The sequence below is a fragment of the Calypte anna genome, chromosome 1, assembly GCF_003957555.1.
Source record: "Calypte anna isolate BGI_N300 chromosome 1, bCalAnn1_v1.p, whole genome shotgun sequence".
NCBI lineage: Eukaryota > Metazoa > Chordata > Aves > Apodiformes > Trochilidae > Calypte > Calypte anna.
This window is the reverse complement of record NC_044244.1, coordinates 73,331,861-73,354,837: the sequence shown is the minus strand read 5'-3', so window position 1 is coordinate 73,354,837 and position 22,977 is coordinate 73,331,861.

The following is a 22,977-nucleotide window of genomic DNA, read 5'->3' as shown; positions in this document are numbered from 1 at the left end:
TGTTCTGCCAGTGAGTATATTCTGAAAAGGGAGACAGTAGAGTCACAGCAGTATATTAAATAATATGAGATTTAGAATGCAGAAATCACAACATACATCTTATTCAGCAACAGATAAAATCTGAGAGATAAAATAAATTTAAGAGGAGGGTCCTGTTCCAAAGCCTTCTGGTTGGAGACTGTTTCTAGATACCTGAGGAGCTGCCTCCCTCTACAGGACCATGCCTGACCATAACAGCTATGAAATAATAGAAATACCAGCTGTAAAATGGAAATTTAGGAGGCAGCAGAAACAGAGCTTTCTTGCAGATGGTCTGAGCAGTGGTGTTTACTCCTGGAATGTGTTAGGGATACCATCGATTCTGCTGGAAGATAAAATGGTTTTCTTTAATTGACTGAACTTTCTCTCAAGTAAATAAACTTCACTGAGCAGCAGAGAAACACAGAGAGTTGGTACTGTCTGTTTTAACAAACATTTTGGAGCAATACGATTGACAATACATAACAAACTTAAATTGTCTGGCAGCAAAAGTGATGAATTTTCCATTAAGAAAGCTTGTGTAATTTGTGTGCATTTTGCTTGCTGTAATACTGATAGTATCTAGCACATTCTGTTGATGCTTGTAGAGCAGGGCAGGTTGAGAGGAATTTTGCCACCCTGATGCTACCCAGCTGCACTTCCCAGCTTGCCTGGGAATTCTTAGGAATTAGTTGTATCTTCAGTTTAAAAATGAGGTTGTTATCTATGTCACTCGTGTACAGAGAATGTTCTTCTGTCTGTCTGTAAACTTCATAGTATTTTGCCTTTCAGTAATGAGAGCATTAAAAGTGTTAGATGTAGAAAATAAATTCAGATTAGATTATTGCTTGTTGACTTTTTCTTAATTTAAAATGAAAATGTAATAAAATTAATAAATAGCAGAACATCTTTTGAGAAAGGCAAACCTTAGTAGGCTAAAGGATCTGAAGTTTAAATTAATATTTGGCATTCTCATATTGGGTGAACCTGGGATTTCTGTAATTACCCCAGTGTTGTGAGATTTGGGGGATATGAGGAGACTCTTACCTGCAAAATCTTTGGTGGTGATATCACAAAACGTAAAATAAAGTAAGAGTTGCTAAGTCCAACTCAGCTAGAATACATATACTAAAAAAGGTAATTAAAGCTTTTCAGATATATATAAATAAGTAAATGGAACTACTTTCATACTGCAGTAATATCTGAAAGCACAGATATTACTTTGAATGTGATATTAAAAAACAAACAAAAAAACAAAAAGCACCTTAAAGTTCTGTCTTAATTTCCTCCTTCCCTAAAACAGAGGGAGGTAATCATTTTGGGTAACCTGAATACCTCTACCCCAGGACTATGAAACAACTAGAAGATGAAGATATTAAGACCCAGTAGCAAGCACCATGATGGGATCAAAAACCAGATGCATCTAGAAAACAGCAAATATAATACCAGTGTTTATAATAGTGAGAGAAAAATCATACATGTAGCTACCTGCAACTGTAATTTGGAGGGATTAAAAAAAATTCAGGAATGATTAAAGATATTGAAATACATAGAAAACATGTTTCATTATAGCATTGGCTTTAAGATATAGATCACACCAGATAAATAATTCTGAGTAATCCATACAGTTACTGTGTATCCTTTGTCTAGCATCGTGCATCAACCTGATCCTCATAAACTTTATCCCTGAAAGAACTAGTAAAAATATAAAATTGCATGTTTAATAGAATTGTAAGATAAGTTGTAAATGAATCATAAACAGATGACATAAAGGCAGGCATTGCTGAAAGGTAGATTACAGTGCAGATTAGAGGTGAAACTCTCTGGATTAATTTTGGGATTAATCTTGTTTACTGTTTTGACAGGAGCAATTCTTGCTGTCTGTAGCTTTATTTGCTTTAAATGCAGGAGGGAAAAAACTTCTTTAGGGTGAAAGATCAATGCAAAAAAAAGGAATGGACATAAACTGTCTATAATTATATTTTGGCTGAAAACTAGAAGAGTGATAAAATTATTCAATAGCCTCTGGTAGAAGTAATGAAATCAAAACACAGACATATTACTGTTAAAATAATTAACTGCCTGCATCAATACTGGAGTAGCCTTGATGATATTTTAATCTCCAGATACTAATGTGTTTTAATGAAATGCAGATATTTTTCTTTTTTATGTAAATAGACTGAAAACAGATTTCAAACCATGTGCAATGAAAGGCACAGAGAGCTACCTTCCTAAGAGCAAAGATACAGGAAAATGTCAAATATGCAGTCCTCAACGACACCTCTGTCCTATGTAATTAATATGGGAGGTATCTTATTAGGGGAGAAAATGGAGTATGTAATTACAGACTGTATCATGATGCAAATATTAGCAGTGGGGATGAGTCAACATTACAAAGGGCAACTGTAATTCAGATAATTCACTTTTAGTTTTAATTCTGTAGTAGGAGGTTTTGGTTGTTTGGGGTTTTTTTACATCTTTGTGTATGTGTGAATATCATTTCTGTTTACATTAAGACACATCACCAAGAATGTGTTTTGATCAAACACTAAAAAATTACTCCAGGTTGAAAGTTACTAATTCTAGGATTATCCAGACAAAGAAGTATAATTTATATACTTTTCACCATCTTTATATTTTTTTGGTGTTTTGGTTTTTTTTTTTCTAGCAAATATCTTTATGAATCAAAAGTCACCAAACAAGCTTTCCAGTCTGTCTACCTTCACCAATTTCCAAGAAACATGAGGACTGGTACAGCTGCTAGTAGTATTTTGAAAATGTTGAAATCCCTTTGAGTAGCACAGTAAGATCATGGTCCACAAGTAGTCCAGAGCAGATCTGACAAAAATTTAAAAGTTTCAGCTCCATTTAAATGCCAAACTGGCAGTAAAAGTTTTCACTTTTTTAGGAATTATATAGAAAATATCCCATTATACATGAAAAAAATATGTGTGCTTTTGAGGTACAGCTGTTAAAGAATAACTAGGGAACAAATTCTTTGCAAAGAAAGGATTAAAGATAATTTCTGTAACATTAGTGTAGTATAGATTTTGATGATTACAGAGCCAGTTGCTGGCAGCAGTGATGCTGCTGAAGTACATCTCCAATAGGATAAATACTTGGTAGGATCTTACCTTCCTTCTAGTCATCAAAAATAGTGAAAATATGAGCTTCAGAAATCATAAACACGAAGTAGCTGTCATGTTTTCTCATGCATGTGGCAATACTTAGAATGGATTTGTTTCTTTCTTTCAATCCTTCTTTCATAAAAATTCCTGCAAACAAAAAGTATTTGGAGATTATAGTCAACAGTTGTTCTGTTGGGTTTCCAGGTTGTCACTTAACCATCCAACAGTTAAAAAAATTTTGAACTTTTGTTATTTTCTTGTTGGAAAGGCAGCAAAACAAAGAAAACTCTCAAGTGAGCTCTTCTCACATGCTGGCAATAACTGTTAGCAGTACCTGTAGTCTAATTCCAAAATCATTAGCTTCTCAGTAACTCTGAATGACATAATTTTGTGTTAAAGTCTGTACAAAGGTCCCTAGGGTTTTACATCATAAAAATTAATTTAGCGGCACCTCCTCTGCTTTGCCACAAATTACTTATTTTTATTGTGTTGTGAGCTTGGCAACTCTTCTAATTAAAATGGTTAAAAAAAAAAGAAAAAAAATTGCATCCCTTGATTTTTCCACTTTACTCCCAACATAAGTCCATTATTCCAGTTCGAAAGAAAAGAAATGGTTTCTATCAGAAGTGATATTCTAAAATATAAAACTAAAAATTCCTTGCTGTATCTAATGGAATTGCATTGGATAATCAGAACAAGTCACATTTTCTTGGACAGGCCCTTTAATTTTAATTTTCACCTTGCGCGCTTCTAACTCGTATAAGCAATTACCCTCTGTGTATCTACCAGTTGGGCATATAGGAGTCTTGTTGGTTGTGTAGATCTATAGATATGTGATTTATGTACACAATCAGGCATTCTTGTGTAAGTAGCCACAGTCCAATACAAGCCATGAAACGTGTGTAAATATTACAATCTTTTTTTTCAGGGCTTCCTTACTTAGGTCACCAAAAAGAAATTTTGTTTAAGCTGAGGTATTTTGTTATCTGCCATAGCCCATTTGCCAGACACCCAGAAATGTTGGATGAACAGTGTTTATGAATATATACATTTACTTTGCCACAAGCAACAGTTAATAATGCCCAAACAGCTATCCAGGAGCCCAGTACAAAGTAGATGAAAATAAGGTCCTTGAAAGACTTGCAGTTGAAAAATATTTACTCTGTCAATTTACAAAAATATTGTTTAAGGAGTGTATGACTGATCTAAATATTGGGTTTATTTAGGTAGACACTTGTAATGTAAAACAAACAGGATTAAGAGGGTATCATGAGAGGAATTTTTTTTCTATAAACGCCTAAAGACTGTTAAAAGAAAATGCTAGAATTGTAATGATATTTTACCAACTTCCCCAACTTATCAACAAAACCAGTTGTGCCATGAATGTTCTAAACCTGGAAGCGTGTAAGAAGAAGGAAGATACAGTAGTTTCAAAAGGAATTAAAAGTGCAGTAATTCATACAAGCTGGGAATGCCTTCAGAAGGTCAGTTTGTCAGAGGATATGCTTCTATGGGATATTTCTTTAATACAGAGGCTAGCTCATGGATTTCAAATTCCACAGTCCAGCTTGCTGACTTTTAAACTGTGTCAGGACTAGAGATCTGATGTTTTGTGATGCTACAAGCTAGACTATTGGAAATATCTCTGTTTAGAAAAGTCTTCCAAAATCGTATATGTGAAGCTGGGATAGGAGGCAAAGTTGCCCAAACTGGTGTCAATAAAAAAAATTTAAAATGTATGGAGTCATCCATTCAGTTATGAGAGTGACATGCTGGAATAGCACTGATGTGAGCAAACCAGAACTGGCTTCTATATTAGTGTTAATCTTTCCTGTATTCCCAACCCTTCTTCCCCAATGCAGAATTAGATAAATTTAAAATGCTTCCAAATTTCTCTGCGACCCCGTGGCTGTTTGAACTTCTAACCAAACATCATGTGAGCTTTAACCAAACCTTACCCCATACCTGTCATATTAAGGTTCCTCTGTAGTATCACGTGTCTTAAGCTGCAAGCTGACATTGCACCCTTTCTCATTAAGGATGCTAAGCTTTTCTCTCATTCTCACCATCTATTTCATAAAGCTCCATAATTACCATAATATGCACTTTTGGCATTGCTCTTAGTTTCCTCACGTGCTTGGTATAGCTCAGTGAAATTGTCTGGTGGAGGGTTAGAGCTTGGGAACACCAAGCATTTGGGAATTGAGTCACATAAGCCTTATAATAGGGAAGTATTTACCTTACAGAAAGATATTTAAGAACTGTTATTTGACATTAAAAAGAACTACGAAAAAATCTGACTTTATCAGAAAAATTAAAAATAGATGGTTGCTCCCTTAACAAACAAACTAAAAGCGTTCTCCTCCCCCCCTAAAGTATCAAAAAATAATTTCCAAGAAAACCCATCAGCTGCTCTGCCTGGAGTGTATTTTGCTGTTTTCAAATTCTATTCTTCCTCTCTTCACCTCTATTATTCTTACTTTCTGCTACAAGTATTTAATTTACTTCATTTAAACAAGAGCTTTTCAGCAGCCCCCCATCCTGTTCCTGTTAGCCTGGTACCTCGGGCCATAGATTTCCAGGGTTATGATGATGAAGAAAAGGTTTCCTGGGTCTCCATAACTTATGACTGGAAAATCAGCAGGAACACAGCCCTGTCCCCGTTTGAGGAAGATTCTGTGCCTCTTGGCTGACATGTGGAGTAAAGTGTAGGGAACTCGTATGTAAAGGGTAAACTGGGCTGTACAGTGCAGTGCATAGCAAAGTGCAAGGTGATATAGGTTGGGGGGTAGAACTAAAAGAAGGTGTTATTTTTTAGTTCCCTGGCAAGTTGAGGGAAGACCATGCCTTGCAGAAGCTTCCTGTGGTGCACAACACTGATGGCTGTAAGGCAATGGGCTATGACAAGAGGCAAGAGCTGTCTGCCTTGTGACAGCCTACAAGGCTGTTAGCTAGGAAAATTCATGACAGTAGTTCTCGGTTTAGGCATTTTTAAAAATGTTTATTTTTTTAAAACACGAAGGGGATGTGCATAAATGAAATGAGTAATTCCTGAGTGAATTCTGTAATATTTTCCATTTATGGTTGGAAATGTAAACATGCTGGGAATGAGTTCAAGAGAACCAAGATGTGGAGGTGTGAGGGTGTTTTAGCCTGTTTATGCATCTGAAATAGTAAAAAACCATGCTGGATAAACTAGATGTAGGTAAACTGTTTAGTTTGGAGTTTACACTTCTTTTTTTACCGTATGCAGAAAGTGCTGGTACTTCATCCTCCTTCTGGAAGAGAAGGACAGGACAGCAAATTCTTCTCATCAGGCTACAGACCAAGCAGCAGATGGCAACTTTGGATAGCCTCTGATCGGGCTGGCTTGAATTAGAGATGAGTCCCATCCCTTCCAAATGAGCACAATGCTAGGCTTGAACTGGGAATTGGATCATGTCTAAACATTGTGTCTGGATTCAAAACACAGCAGAGTTTTGCTGTACCTCATCCAAGGGCTTGGCTTGAGCCAAGTTCTAATTAAGGATAGTAACTTAACAGAGAAATGCTCTGTGTGTTGCCATCAGTAGCCCAGTGTTACCTATCTCCTCTGCTGAGATTTTTGAAAAGATAAACTGTCTCCAGGGCATAGCTGGTCTCTGAGGGCTGCTTCTAGCACTCCATTTTAACACCCAAAAATAGGGAAAATGCTGTTTGATTTGGTAACTGTTTTTCATCTCCTTATAACCAGCTGAACTTAGTAGACACAATGACAAGTCTCCCAGTAAATGAAAGAAAGGTAACATCTGAAATACTGAGTAGCTTTTAAGTCGTTATTTGCAAATCAAGAGCAACTTGTCCTTTCCCAATACAGTGCACAGATGAAAAGGAGTAATAACTTGAACATGGACTTCATAACAGCAAATGGACAAACCCTGGGAAATTATTTCGAAGGCAATTGTTAAAACAGATGACAAAAACCAGAAAGCAGCTCTAATTGGTTTTCTAAGTCCCTCATTCTCAGACTAGCTGACTGGAGTTGTGCTGCCTAATGTTACTTTTGACTCTGTAATCCCTTGCTGCACAGTGAAGGGGAAAGTGTTGTGGGACTGCAGAAAAGGCAGTCCTGTTTTCTACTGCCTGATGTTCCACATATCTTAGGTTTATTAAATAGGTGTATCTGCATCCCACTGTAGTCAATCCTGCTTAATATGACTTTTCACTGTGGAGCCGGGCTCAGCTGCACAAGGATCCCAGCACCTCATTCTTTTTCACGTTTGCACTGCCAGACCCTCAAAGTAGGAACAGAGGTGATGTTCTCCCTGGCTAGCAAAATGGAAACAGGCACAGAAGGATTAAGCCCATGAATCACCTGCACTACCCTCATGCTCACAAAAATCTCTCCTTATGTTGGTGTCCCCTCCATTTTTTTTAAGTCCCGCTAGAAGCTGTTGTTTTATAGGAATAAGTGTTTTATTCTTTACACGTGCTCATTATTTATACCACAAACGGTCACTAAGCTCAGGAAACGTGGATATCTAAAGTTGTATATGGACTTATGCTTCGTGCCTTTGAATTTACTTTGAGCAAAGAGCAGGTCTCAGATATATTTCAGCACAGAGTGGTGTGTCCCTTCCTGCCCTGAGTGGGAATGCAGCCACTCCCTCTGCCTCCTCTTCTGCACCCGTAAAAAATTAGGGTGAACCTAAAGGGTAGAAACAAAAATTCCTCTCCCCTGTCATATCTATCAGGAACTAAACTACTCCATGAGGGCTGTGGGCCCCGATTGCTCTGACCCTGTGAGCAAAAGGACAATCTGATGTTTACCATAAGTTTATGGGTACATGCACTGGAAGTCTGAGTTTAGGCATAGCAAAAGGCTGTGCAATACTTTAGGCTGCTTTAGCATGCACGGCATCCATGTCTTGTTAACGTGCCAGCCTAATTCCACTCTTTTGCTTCACAGACAAGTACCACTTTATTAACCACAAGTCTATTATCTTCCCATTTGAAGGGCTCTGAATAGGCTTACAGCAACACTCTGCCTTTGTAAAACAACAAGTCCTTTCACATTGATAAAAATAGTTTAAGAAATGAAAAATAAAATTCAACAGTGACAGAAATTCCTGTCATTCCTTTCATCCTCCCAGTGTGAGCCAGCAGGTGCAACTTGACATTCTTTAAACAAACCTTCCCCCTGCTTTGTGGCTGAAGAAAGGCTTTGGCAAATGCTTATCCTTTGATATGATGTGTACTTGACAAAATTCACAGGGAGATCTGAGCTGCTGCTTTGAAGCGAATGCTTATTAGAACACTGGAGCGCTAAAGTGCACTGTGATTTGGCTCGGTTGCTAGTAAGACATCAAGTAAAATGTGCCCATTATGTCATTTCAAAGTCAAGTCTAAACACTCTGACTTCTGAGAAATCTGAAGAGAATTTGTGGCCGCGCAGCTCTGCTGCTTTATTGCTTATCTAATTTGCATTTCCCTCTCTGTCTGTCAGTTCTCCTCTACATTTCTAGCAGAGCAGTTGGTGAATCATCTGGAATTGATTAAATATTTTCCATTACTATAATTTACTTTCCGCTTTCAAACCTTCCTCTCGTCTTTTCCTCTTTCTCAAAAAGTGCTGCACTTACAGCTGAAAAGGAAAGGAGCTGAGGACCAGTCTCCCTTCCACAGCTCCAGGCTTGTTCCAGATTCATGCTTGGTCTATGCAGGTATTCAGTGGTGAATATTTGATGAAGAATATTTGGCAATGTGCCATCAAGGGTGGACCAACAGTGAGGACAGAAAGCCTCATATTGTTCGTTGCTGCCCAGGAAATGTTTGCAAGTGAAATAAAATAAGTGCATCTCTTCTTTTTATTTTTTTGTTTTTTTATTTTTATTGTCTTTTTCTTTTTTCTTTTTTATCTTCTTTTTCTGTTTTTGTCGGGTTTTTTTCTTCTTTTTCTTTTTCTATTTTTTCTTTCTTTTTTTTTTTTTTTTCCTTTTTTTCCCCTCAGGGTAGAAAAAGTCTGCTAGAACATATTTTGTCCCTTTTTCTCCTTATGTCTTTTAATTCCCCATGAAATGTTACAGTCTGTTGCAAGGTCTTTCTTTCCTGCTTGTGAGTAATGCTCTAGCCTGGCAATAGCTGGCTGTGCATGAGCAAACATATTCAGATGTGATGCCCCGGAGTCTGGAGAGCACTTGCAAAATGCCTGACCTGCCTCTTCCACAGCAGATGGCAGATAACACCATCCTGGTAGAGGACCTCTCTGATCCTCACAAGCTGTCTAATTTAACAGAGGTATTTAAAGATGCAGCTTCTGGAAGCTTAGGAAATGCAAGTTTGAACTTGAAATTTGGTGTGAATTTTCAGTGTTGAATTATAAGTAACTACTAGAACAACCTCGCTGGATTCTTAATTACACTTGATACATAAAAAGCAAGACTAGATAACGTCCTAGCGGATTTTCTGTAGCCTAATAAGAAATCATCATCCTGAAACAAGGCTTCGTTGGTGGTATTCACAGAGTTAAGAGTAGGAAACTGTAGCAATGTGCCAGGCATTTTTCCATCCATCCATTCTAAACAGATGAACGACTGTCTCTGTCTGGGGGGACTGGTAGCAGTTCTTTACTGAGCTCAAGAGAGGGGTTGCATTGGTGGTGGTCACCAGACGTGGGTGGTCAGCCCTTGGCAGGCTCCAGACATGCAGGACATGTCCCCAGGTACTCCATCCACCACCTGTAAGCAGAAAGCCTTTCTCCAGGTTTAGAATGAATAAATGAATGCATATAATTAGTCATCAGCCATCAGAAGCAAGAAAGTAAGATGCTCCAGGGTTTTTTCCCCTGTTGTCACAGGAAGACTGCTTGGAATAGCTGAATTGTTAAAATCTTCAAGAGAGAAATGGCATTTGTTTCTTTTTCTGAAAACTTGTACGTAAACATAGCAAATATTATGTTTTGCTTTGAATGTGTAAGTTGCATCTTAAATATTACACCTTACAGCATTTCCCTGGAGATATTTAAAAAGAGACTGGATGTGGCACTCAGTGCCATGGTCTGGTAACTGCAACGGTAGTGGATCAAGGGTTGGACTTGATGATCTCTGAGGTCGCTTCCAACCCAGTCAATTCTATGATTCTATGATTCTATAAAGGCATACATACATACAGACATACATATATACACAGAAAAAAAATTTACTGGCAGAGCTACCTGCATTGGATAATGTGTTGGAAGAGGACTTGCAAGCAACCTTGGTCAAGGAGTACAGAAGGCTCTACTGTCTAGGTTTGATGGGGAATAAGCTATTCAGATATGGTATCAGTCTTGCTTCATGTATACAGAGATCTGTCTGCTCAGTCTCAAGTGGAATAAAATTGAAGATTGAGAAGCTTTTTTAGGAGAGGCTTTTAGCTTTCAGGTAATCCTGCTGTCAGGTGATGTAATCTCACAGAGTGGAGTACAGGTTGCAGTTCATAGTTGGGTTTTGGTTTTCTACCTGGACCACTGTAAGAGCTAAATCACTGAGAAGCAGTGCGAGTAACTTGCTTGAAAGCATATCCATTGTCAGTGAATCTTGCCCTCAGACACTGCAAAGGGCATGTACCATGTCCATGGACTTGTCAGGTTTCAGGAAGGACCAGCTGAGCTGCCAAGGTTTGTTAACCTCTTGGCATCAAAACAGTAAACTACACGTGTTCAGCAAGAAACTGCAAGCACTTTGCCTTAACTCAGCAGGATGAGTGTGCTGAGCAAGGGACCTCAGCATGTGTGTGGACCTTATCTAAGAAAGCAGAAGTGCTGAGCTGATAGCAACACAATGGCTTTGCCATCAAACTAAGAAGCCAGACTTGCTGATGCTAGTGCTCTCAGATTTTGGCTACTGGACATCAGGCCAACACACTAGAGGCTCTGAGACTTTAATATCACAATACCAAATGACTTGGCATCACCACCTCAAACTAGAGGAGAGGTACCGTGCTAATAACCCCAGGGGCTCAGCCTGCTACTTAGCTGAAGACCTATTAATTAGTGGTGCTAAGCCAGGAACAGCAGAGAGTCCTGCAAAATTCATATCAATGTCAGCCCTGAAAGAGCTTTGTCTGTATTGAAGAGATTAATAGCTGTAGTGCAGAAAGTGAAAACCTGTTGTCACATCTCCTGGCTTGGCTGTGCATTGCACCCCTCAGTCCTCCATGTGATAGTGTAAGAGGTGTCATCCTTTTTTCAGAGGCTAAAGGAGACTGCCCTTTATATATAATATTTTTTCCAGACAGTCTCTTCTTGCATCTAAAATTAGATGCAGCTTCTGAATTCACATCAGACAAAGGCACAGAAGAGCATCTAGGGGAAAAGAGTGTGTGAGGCTGAATCTAGAAGCCCTTAGAGAAATTCACTGTCAGATTGGAATGAAAGGGGGGAAAAAAAAGAAAGCAGTGCTATCATTTCTGGGTTTGAGGAGTTTTTTCAGTCCAGCAGTAAAAAAGAGTCCATGAGGACTTCTGTTTTCTAAATGGGAAACACTGGAAATGAGTAAGGAAAAACAACCAAACTCAAATATGAGTATGTTTCTTAAGCTAGTTGCTCTTGTAAAGTAGTATTTTATCTTCTCCAATAGAAACCAGAGAAGTATGGGGAGTGATCTCTTTTCCCCCATTCTCCACAAATTTCAGTCTCTTCCCATGCCTAGCAAATGTTTCTATGAGTCTGGTAAAAGATATTTGGGAGCCTCTTCCAGGCTATAAATATTCAATTAGCATTTAGTGCTACAGCCTTCTCTTTGCAAATTAAAACCTATGCAGTTTCCATAGTGACCTAAACAAGATAAGAATCTGAGTCAAAAGTAGCAGACCTAAGTGAAGATGAGCAGATAGCAAGACAAATATTTTAAATGGATTTTTTGTTGGTTTGTTTGCTGTTGGTTTGTTTTGTTGGTTGATTTGTTGGTTGTTTTGTTGGTTGATTTTTTAATTTTTTCTTTTCCCCAGCATGTATTTTGAGGAACAGACAGTTATCCTGATTTCACAGATCTTTGGCCATGACTAGGCAGCTAGGTGCTGGTGTAAAATTGTTTTGAGTGCTCTTCAATGCTCTCCTCAGAGAAGTAAACAGCCAGGAAAGGATAGTCTTCATTTTCAGCTCTACATGTAGTTTCACCAGGTCTTTTTCCTTATGGCATCATAGCTTAAACAGATGCTCATGGATGATCTGGTCTTTCTCTAAAATCTGTGTGAAACCTAAGGCTTCCTGCAGTGCAGAAGGGACTCAATTACACACCCTTCATCCAGCAGTTGTGCCACTGCCTCATCAGTGGGATCAGCTCACTGCAGCAAGAGATCCTGGAATTACTACAGAAAAGACATCCAGCACAAAAAAAACTGTGTTCTTTCACAAGGTTGCTTGAGCTCTGCTTTTAAACTGAATTTTGTTTAGGCAGTGATAGCTGGATATAGCCACCTTTATGTTTGGTTTATTTTAATTTTTTAATTAGGGGCTGGGAGAATGTGCCCAGAGATTTGGGGTGAGCAAGGAGTGTTGAGTTTTGGTAGATAGACAGATGGTTTCATGCAATGTGACATTTTAATTGCAGTCTATAATGTGTTTGTGCAGCACTCAGATCAATGGATATCCCTTTAGAAAAAGGAAAATCATGATTAACATTTGGTTGATGTGCAGATGGAGCAGCAGAGACACAAATATACATGTTCTGTATTGTTTTTGTGAAGATCAACTGCAGGTATAAAACTGACCTTGGAGAAATTTCCCCCAAAACACTGACACAGCACTGCCATTTCTTAGGATGGTACCCTTGAATCTTGATGTAACCTTATGATGAATGTGATACTTCTAAGCCACAGGAAAACTCTAAACTGGCCAAAGAAATTTCCTGGCCTTTAAGAAGACTATTTCTTATACTTTTTAAAGCATTTTGTTTTAAAGTAAGGGAAGGGGGAAGAAATAAATTCCAAACCCATAGCCTTGCAGCCTGTGAAAATCTGGTTACTGATGAGCATTGCCTGCAGCAGGTTTCTCCATCTTATCACGTGGTGAAAGCTGAAGCTTTATGTTTTGAGCACTGAGGCTGATTCTTTGTCAACCATCCTGTTCCCTATTGCTGTTCAGCTGAGAATCAAACCATGTGTTCAGAGCCCCTCAGTGAGATTTTTGTCCCCCATTATGCCAAGTCAGTGCTTGTGCTGCTGCTTACTGGTACCTAAGTTACCCAGCAGGGTAACAAGCCCACTAAGATGATTATGTTGTTCGCATCACTACAGCAGACACGTGTGTAATAGGTGATTCTCTGCCCTGCATCAAGTTGAATGAGGCAAATTTTCCCTAAAACAACAAAAAAAATTGAAGGCAACATGCACTGTAATAGCTTAAGTACATTTACATTGCTCTGATACATTCATAACAGCATTCTCCATGAGATTCTATATGGCGTGGATAATAAAACAAATTAGGTATTGCAGCTGCAAAAACACATTGTGCAGAGAACGATGTGCAGTTCAGCTGCAAAAATACAGCATTCATGTGACATTACATTCAACCCTCTTCCCCAAGAGATCTCCCTTCTAGGTCAGCGTGGAAAAGACAGACATTGCCAACACAATGCAGTCCCTTTGCTTGGGGATCAGGGTACTTGCCTTTCTGCACTTGCCAGTTGGGTGCTCTTAGCAAATATCAAAATCAAATAAAGAAAATCACAGTGTAAAAATCCAAATAAGTTAGTAGAGATAAACACAGCTTGATTTGTTGGGGTTTTTGTGTCTGTGAGAGATTAAAAATAAATAGACCTTTTGAACACATTTAGCTTCCGTTAAAGGGGCACTTCCATAGCTTGGAACAACTAACAAGGGTCTTTCCATTTGGGTGCCTTTCAAATGTAAGCATATATTTTATTTGGTTTTGTTTATTTCCATAATTACCATCATCATCTTTCATCCTGGTAGATTCACTCAGTGGTGCATTTCCCTGTATGAGAAGTTCATTTATCTAACCATAATTTGGTAAATGTGTATATACAACTGCAATTACATGGTTGCAGCACTTTGAGGTGAGCAGCAAATTAAAACTTCTTGTGAGAAGCACCTTGGTGATTTCCTTCTCTTCTTATCACCAATACTTCTGGTAGCTGGCTGTGTGTAAGATACTTGCTCTGCGGATTCCTACATTGGCACCATATGTGTCTGGATGCTTTAACAACTGTTTGAAAAGGTGTGCTTATAAATGACAGGAAAATCCCTGAATTGCCTGGTTCTGTATATAATCAAGGTTTTATTCTTATTATACAGCAATAAAAACAGCTTTCAGGATGCAGATTCAGAAAGTCTCAGCTGGTAGGATTATGGAAAAAGTCCTATTGCAGAAGATTTACTGAAAGAAGCAACTGAGATTTTGTGTAGTCTAAATTTTCCCTAATCCAACACACTCTGTATTCTATTCAAAGCACAGCTTCACAGAGTGATTCTCAGCTAGTGTGCATAAATCATTTACTAATGCAAATTTAACAGTTCAGGCAAGAACTGTTCTTACTTATTAAAAAAAAAACAAACCCAAACAACCAAAAACCTTGCAAAAAAACTCAGGTTCTTTGCTGAATAGCTAAAATATTAAATGTTCACAGCTCTGTTTTTCCTACATGTGTATTAACCTGTTGTCTGCTCTGAGGCAACTCCCTTAGTTTCATTATCCTGAGAAAGTAGCTACTTTCTTAGAGTTCATGTTCTGATCATCCAAGCTCATTGATAGAGCTTGATCTAGGTTGTAGGATTTTTTACATTATTATGTACTCGCAGCTTCAATTTACCTCAGCTGCACAATAGCCAGAAAATAACAAAGACCCCCTCATTAAAACTCTGCAATTAGTGTTCTGCTGACAGTATAATTGAGGAGCCATGGTTAGAATGGCTGCATAGACCAAGCTGCATCCTTGTTTTCTGCATCCTGTGAAGATGACACTCATGGGCCAAAGGTAAGTGGCTTTTGAGGGAGAGTATGAGAGACACAATAGTGATGAGTGTTATTTTATAGCCCAAGATTGATGTCACTGCAGAAAATTTAAAACCTTGAGAGATGCAAACTAGATATGCTAATGGATCTGTCAATTATGGACCATGTGCCAGCAGGGCAGGAGGAGTACAGAAGGCTGTGGTCCATGCTAGAATTTAGCTTTTCAAGAAGCACAGACTACAATGACTGATTTAATACTGAAACTGAGAGATGAAGGAAGGTGGGGTCTTGCTGGATCCACTATGTCTGTTAGCTGCAAACACGAAGATGAGAAGGGCATTTTCAAGGGGTTTGAAAATGGTGTGAAGAACTATGTTCTCCTTAGTGATGGACGCAACTGACACACCATTGATGATATCTGCTCTGTAAACAACAATGTTTCATATTATTTGGATTTATATGGCAATGTCTGTGTCTCCTAGTACTTCAGGAGAAAGGTAGGAGTGTTGCTTACCTCTCTTTAAGGAATATCACCAAGTGGCCTCTACTTTTCTGCCAGTGCATCTGTCTGGGCTGACAGCTTGGCCAGGAAGGGTCTCCAGCATGACAGGAATGAGCACTGGGGACTGAGCTCTGCATGGCTCCAGGCATGCCCTGCTACACCATGTCCCTGAGAGCTCTTCAGCAGAGGAAGCAGAAGAGGGAGAAGAGCCAGTGGCTACACTACCCTGCAGAGCTTGTAGTTCAGCTTGAGGATCTGCTGGGGTTTGTGTTTTTGTTTGGTTTTGTTTGCTGGTTTCTGGGTTTTTTTTCCCCACTTAAAGTGATTCTATTGCAGCTGCAATAGTTAATGAAGTGCTGAAAATGGAGCTGCTATTCAACATAGAGGGGAAAACTTTCCCCTCTCCTGGCTCCCCACAGGGTCCACGAGTCACTCGGGTGGGTCACTGGGGGAGGACTTGGCTGTTAGCTCAAGCACCATAGCCTGATGAGAAGAGCTTGGGAGTTTCATAAATAAACATCTAGGCAGCTGCATCCCACCCAGTCTGGTGATGGGAGGACAAACTGCGAGATGTGGCTGGAAATCACCTCAGTCACTCTGTTCCTGATTTTCCTCTGCAAAAACTGGAGCTGCAACAATTTTGGAACTGCAAAAAGGGACTTTCAAATTAGGATAAAGCTATTTGCTTTCTTTGCATTTATCGACCAAGGTGTTGACATTTGCCTTGTTTTGGTTTATTGCACTTCAGTCAGAGCCGTAGACATTCTCCAAACTAGTAATTGTTCACAAATAAACATAGACATGTAAGACATTTGCTAGCATATTTACTTTTCCAGTGTGAAGCTAATGAGTGACATCATTCTTTAGCAGCTGCCTCGGCTGGGCACCCCTTTCCTGCAAATGTCATGTCCTGAGAATGAAAAAAAAAAAAAAAAAAAAGATCAAAAACCAGTAGAATGATAGCAAACATATAAGTACAGCTGAATAATTAATCGAAATAATAGAATGACTTATTTCAGCAAGATCATGAGTGAATCTGAATCCAGGACTTCCTGTCCTATGCAAAGAGTCTTGAGAATGTTTATTTAAGTGGAAAACATTCTCTGCAAGGAAATGGGTAAATAAGGACCTCAGGAGTTCAAAGCTAAGGTCCAGCAGAAGAAATATCAAAGCTCAAAGGCTGTGCCCTTAATTTGTGTACATCATTGATTGCAACTTATATCAATCAAAGGTCTGTTTCTCAATGCTTCTTCAGATCATTTGATTTTCCTGAGCGGGCAAAAATTGATCTTGTTTCATTTTTGTCTGAAGGAGCTTCTGTCTCTTCAAGCTTTAACAACAGATAATGATAAAACTAGAATGGCCAGCTTGTTTTGGTCCTATCTTGAAACAAAAAGGAGAGAGATGTGTCTAAGTACAGACTAAATTATTAAAACATTTAAATATATATGTATTTAAGAATAGATGCAAAATGCTTGAGTCATATTGCTAAGGCTCTGGAGAAACAATTCTCCAAATGCATTTTATGGCAAAAGAAATCAGTTGAAGCCAACTTTTTTATTTGCTATCACCTTTAGCAGTGTTTATGTGAGTTAAAGAACAGTAATAATAATAATTTTCTGTGACACACAAAAATTTGCAGGCGACACTTAGCTGGATGGAAGTGTTGATCTGCCTGAGGGTAAGGAGGCTCTGCAGAGGGACCTGGACAGGTTGGATCGATGGGTCAAGGCCATGAGTTTCAGTAAGGTCAAATGTCAAGTCCTGCATTTTGGCCACAAGAACCCTCATCAGAGTTAGAGGCTTGGGGAGGAGTGGCTGGAGAGCTGCCCAGCAGAGAGGGACCTGGGGGTGTTTATTGACAGGAAGCTGAACATGAGCCAATAGTGTGTCCAGGTGGCCAAGAAGGCAAATGACACCCTGACCTGTGTCAGGAACAGTGTGGCCAGCAGGACCAGGGAGGGGATCTCACCCTTGTACTCAGCACTGGTGAGGCTGCACTCCGAGTACTGTGTCCAGTTAGGAGTCAATCACTACAGAAGGGACATTGAGCTACTAAAGCATGTCCAAAAAGGGAAACAAAGCTGTTGAAGGGTTTGGAGCACAAGTCTTACAAGGTGCAGCTGAGGGATCTGGGGTTGTTTGGCCTAGAGTAAAGGAGACTCAGGGGAGACCTCATCGCTCTCTGCAACTACCTGAAAGGAGGGTGTGAAGAGGTGGGGATCAGTTTGTTCAATAAAGTTAGAAATTACAGGACAAGAGTTAATGGCCTCAAGTTGTGCCAGCAGAAGTTTAGATTGGATATTTGGTAGAATTGCTTCACTGAAAGGGTTATCAGACACTTGAATAGGCTGCCCAGGGCAATGGTGGAGTCACCATCCCCAGAAGTATTTAAGAGTTGTATAGACATACAACCCAGGGATTTGGATTGCTTAAGGACTTGTCAGTGTTAGGTTAATGGTTGGACCTGATGGTCTTGAAGGTCTTTTCCAAACAATTCTGTGATTCCCTGACATGTTTCCTGCATCTGTGAGATGATAAATTTTGCCAAACAAGAATCAATCTCCCGAATGTAGAAGTGAGGTACAATGTCCCATTTACAGCATGCTTCAGGGCCAACTTGTCAATAGATTTGCTTCTCTCACAGCAACTTCTGGTGGAGTTGCAGACAGAAAATCCCAAAGAAATGTCAGTGATGCCAAAAAAAATGACAAAGTAATTTTCAAGTTACTTTCAAAGACAGTATCTACTTCTCTCCTGGTATGACAATAAAGCTGTCAGAGATTTGGGCAGGCGGTTAGCCCCAGAACACAGTGCTGCTGACCTGTGTTTTTGCATAAGTCAGATTCAGAAGCTGTAGCACAAATATCTCAGAGATCACCAAAGCTGAGACAGTCTGTTCAGTTCATTAAAGACTGAACAATAAAGGAAGTATTAAATGTAGTGAGAAAGAAATATTTCTACTGCAAATTTCTGCCTTGGCCATGGTTTGGACCTGCCCCTGTGGGATATTCAATCCCCACAATATGCTGGGGTACCACTAGTGGAAGCTAAGGGATATACCATGGTTTATGCTTATGGGTCATGTGTTGAAAGAATTTGACTTTAACTCTGCAAAAATGTTGACAGCTTCAGAGGGCACTGCATTATTCATTTATCTCAGTAAGAGCAGGATGAGCCAAAAAGAACCTTTGGACCTATAAGTGCCATTCAGTTTCCCTTTTGTGAATTCATCCTTGGTACCTCTGCTACCACTTTCAAAATCATGTGCTTCCAGAATAGGGCAGAAGGTGGTTTAGGCATTTTCTTCTTTGTTTTTAATTTGTTTGGGGTTTTCTCCTCCACTTTTAACACAGAGAAACGTTTTTCATCCACTATATGTGAAAATGTCTGTGAGAATGAACCACCACAGACACATCTTGAAATGATAATTTGGTACCAGATTATGGCTGGTTATAACTACTCCCAGGGAGCTTTTCAGACCTCATTTTCCCTGGTTTAAATCCAACCCCTCTTAACAATGTCCATGAGATGACATTGTTACCTATCAGGAGACTTACGTAAAGTGAACTGGTGTTACAGAACAGTTTGTAGCAGGCTGCATAAAGCTGGGAATTTGAACAGCATCTGTGTCCCAAAAGCCTTTTCACTGAGTGGAGGGTTGACTTGGTCTGGCTGACTGCTTCTGGTTTCCTTGCTGTAAGTGACACCGTGTGTAGTTACTCAAAACTGCTGTGTATCTGGGGAGCCTAGTGGGGTATTTTTGACAGGACAGATATTTATAATAAACAAAAAAGAAATGAGGAAGGAAAAGTCCCATTATAAATAATCTGTTGCTTTACACCAGCATGAAAGTTACGCACACATTTCAGCAGTTGTTTTGTAGCACTGGAACAATTTTAGCCCTCAACAAATTTAGAGCCTTGGAATGGATGCAGCAAATGTTAACCAAACTGCTTTCCCCTGTGCCTCCAAGGCATTAATTTTAAACACCTTAACTTCATTTTTGCTTTTCAGGAAGTTTATTAGGAAGGAAAATACACATGTTGCAAGAATAGAGAGGCCTCTGGTACTTCCCAAGTCAGCACTTAGGTGACTCCGGTTCATTTTGAGACAAATAATTTATAGTGGCATGAATAAATAATAATGGTGAGTTCTAACTGTCCAAACACTATACATAATACCCTGGGAAAATTTCCTCTGCTGTGTGCTAATGACTGATTGTTGGCTTTTATGTTGTGAGCGACTGTAATGAGTAAATCATTTGAAAGTAGCTGTCGTGCTCAGGTTTGTTTAAGCAGCTCTTGTCAAACTGCATCTTCAAGCCAATGTGAGATATGAGTTCAGTTTACTGCTGCAGTCAGTGTGGTCTCTTTTGTAAGCAACCATGCAAGATCAGCTGCTGAACTTAAAAAATCAATGGTTTAGTGTGATTTGCATTGCACAGAATCACCATTTTATCAGTGTCTCTTCTTGTGGAAATAAATACATTGAGACATTGGGCAGGTGCCTAGCTCATCTGGGAAGACCATCTGCAGACTGATTTTAAAGGCAGTAGCGAAAATATATTCCCTCATCCATTCAGTTTATGTGTGGAGAAACATTTTCAAGCTGTTGTTAATCATGCTTTGTTGACTGCTCCTCTAGCTGTATCCATGGCATTTAAAACTTCCTTTTTTTCCTTTTTCTTATTGCAGGCTATTTTTTTGCAGAGTATTCTTATTACAGGCTATTTTTCTGTTATTTTTTTTAAAAATTCACGAGGAGAGAGTTGTATGCTTTTCTCCTTGTCTACCACTGCTTCTTACTTATATGAGTAGACCTTGAAAGTTTATCATTAGACAAAACTATGTAAAATGTTGCTTTGCTTTTCAAGTGTATCTTCTAGATAGTGGTCTTTCAAAAGGACCTGCTTCTCTATCTCTTGCAAAAGCATTAAATGTTTGGGAAGGGTGATAATTGTACACTGCAAATTTTCCCTTACCTAGTGAACCCTACATTGCTCGGGCTGTTTTTCTGCAAAGAGTTTTCTGACTGTTTTCAGAGAAAGGCAAACAAACAGCAACAAAAAAACCCTGGTGTAAAGCATAGCCTGGAAATAGCCTGTTCTACCAACTTTCTTATCTCAGGTGGCAGTTAACGCATTCATCTGTCTTGAATTTCTCTTTGGCTACCCTCATTGTAACATCCAGACACTGAGTTTTGCTGTTCAACAGAGCAGTGGGAAGAAAGTCTTGGCCCTGTTAATTTCTGGCTTTTGACAAGGATGCAATTCCTTTCAATGTCACAAATGAGATTTAGGTTTATCATTTCTTTCAGCTGCCTGAGAATGCAGATTTGCGTTTTGAATCGCTTGATGTGAACATCTGCTCTTGACTGGATTAAGAACCCAAAGCCAATTCATGAAGGCTACCAACATCTCACCCAGGTATTATAATGGCTATGGGTCACTGCTTATTTGAAGTCAGCCATGAAGCAGTGACATGGATTTCAAAGTTTTCGTCTCTTATTTACAGTCCTTTAAGCCTGTCAGTTCCGTTGCTTGTCATTCATCTTGGTCAAATGAGCCCTTCTTGCCTTTTTTTCCCCTTTTGTTTTCTGTTTCATATCTTCATGGAAAGATGAAGCCATCCAGTGAAGTGAAGGGTGAAACTACACCACTGATGTGTAAGTGGCTGTATCAATGAATAGAATATCAGTCTGATTTTTCACAAAATAGTTGAGTCATTTTTAATTGGGTTTTCTGTTGGGGTGTGGTTCTCTTTCTGCCTTTGTGCCCAGCTCTGATTACTTAGGATCCAACGCTCTCGTCCAAGTTTAGTATTCAGTGTGCAATTCTGTATCACAGGCACATGCATAGCTTCTTACCATCTGGCATCACTATGGCTACTACTGGCCCAATGCAGTTTCCATGGTAGTCAATGGAAATTTTTGAGGCTGACTTCACAAAGCAATACATCCAATGCAGCAGAGAAAATATGTTAATCCAGAAAAGGTACTAACAGAGCTTGTCACTGAAGCATACATTTTCTTTGCTTTGCCCTACTTATGTTGTAGGAAAGTGTAATCCCCAGATGGCAGATGGGAAATTCATCCAATGTTTGTAAAAGGATGGAGAATTGTAAAACTGGGTCTTCTAAGCATCAAGTGAGAAGCCTGACTCTGGTGTTATCCTTGAGAAAAGAGCTGTGGGATGAAAGTAAATGTAAGGTAGGAAATTAACTAACACAGCATCATACTAACAGATTCAGAAACAGAAGTACCTCTCTTAACATTTCTTTGTTGCTATGAAAAAGAAATAAAATAAATAATAGATCACTCTAAATCCTGCTATGATTATGTTTGTTTTAACAAAGGTATGTGCATGTTTGATATCTGATTAATGTAAGTATTCCACTGATGCTATAATTTTTTTCAGGAATCAGAGATCTAAAAGATCACATTGAACATGGTTCTCAAATTAGCTGAAAGACTGCAGTCAAGGGTAGAATTTGGCCTAATATCTTGAGTGTATTGCTGTCATCTGCTCTGTGTGCCCCTAATACAGGTAGCAATTTTAGTCCCTCTGACCTTCTTATGAGTGAGATCAGGGCTTCATCAGGAAAAAGAGAGCTACAATATTTTGAAGTGATTTTCACATAGACTTTCTAATTATTATCTTGTTTTCCTCTCTTCAGTTTCTTCTTTTTCTGTATGTTAAAAATAATTTTCCCTCCTCTGAAGAGATTTTCCCTATCCCATGCCCTCTCTAGTCCCAGCTTTCCTGACCCTCTTTTTACCTTTCTTTTCACACGGTACACAATTTGGGTTGTTTTCAAACAAACATGAACTTTTGCTTTGTTCTGGTTTTATTTGTGGCCTGAAAAACAAAGCACATTAACTTGAAACAGACACTGAATTGCCTATGGGGGTAACTCACAAAGTACTGATGCTTGGAAAGTTCCCAAAAGAAAACAAAGCCCAGCAGTCTTGCCTTGTTTGTAGAGCTGATGGAGATCATTGACTCCTAAACCTTTGCCATCTCCTTCCAACCAGCCCCCTAAAATAACAAATACATGGGCTATGTCAAACAGTTATGGTCTTCTGAATCACGAGCCAGACATAAGAGTGACATTTAGACTGTGCCTACACATAAACATAAGTAGCTCAGTTTCAGGGCAGCTCTGTCACACATAGCAAAGCTCTGCTGATTTGCTTCCATGGAGAATCTGGCTTGATAAACCATGGCAAACAACTGAGGTGACGGATCTAGAAAACATAGTTCACTCTATGCTGCATGACATACCTTTTCCAGGCTTTCATTGATTGCTTCTGGATGATATGCTAGACACTCTGCATGCAAAGGAAGTCATTTTCATATACCTGGAGCCTAATTTAGGAAGTAAAGCTGACACGGC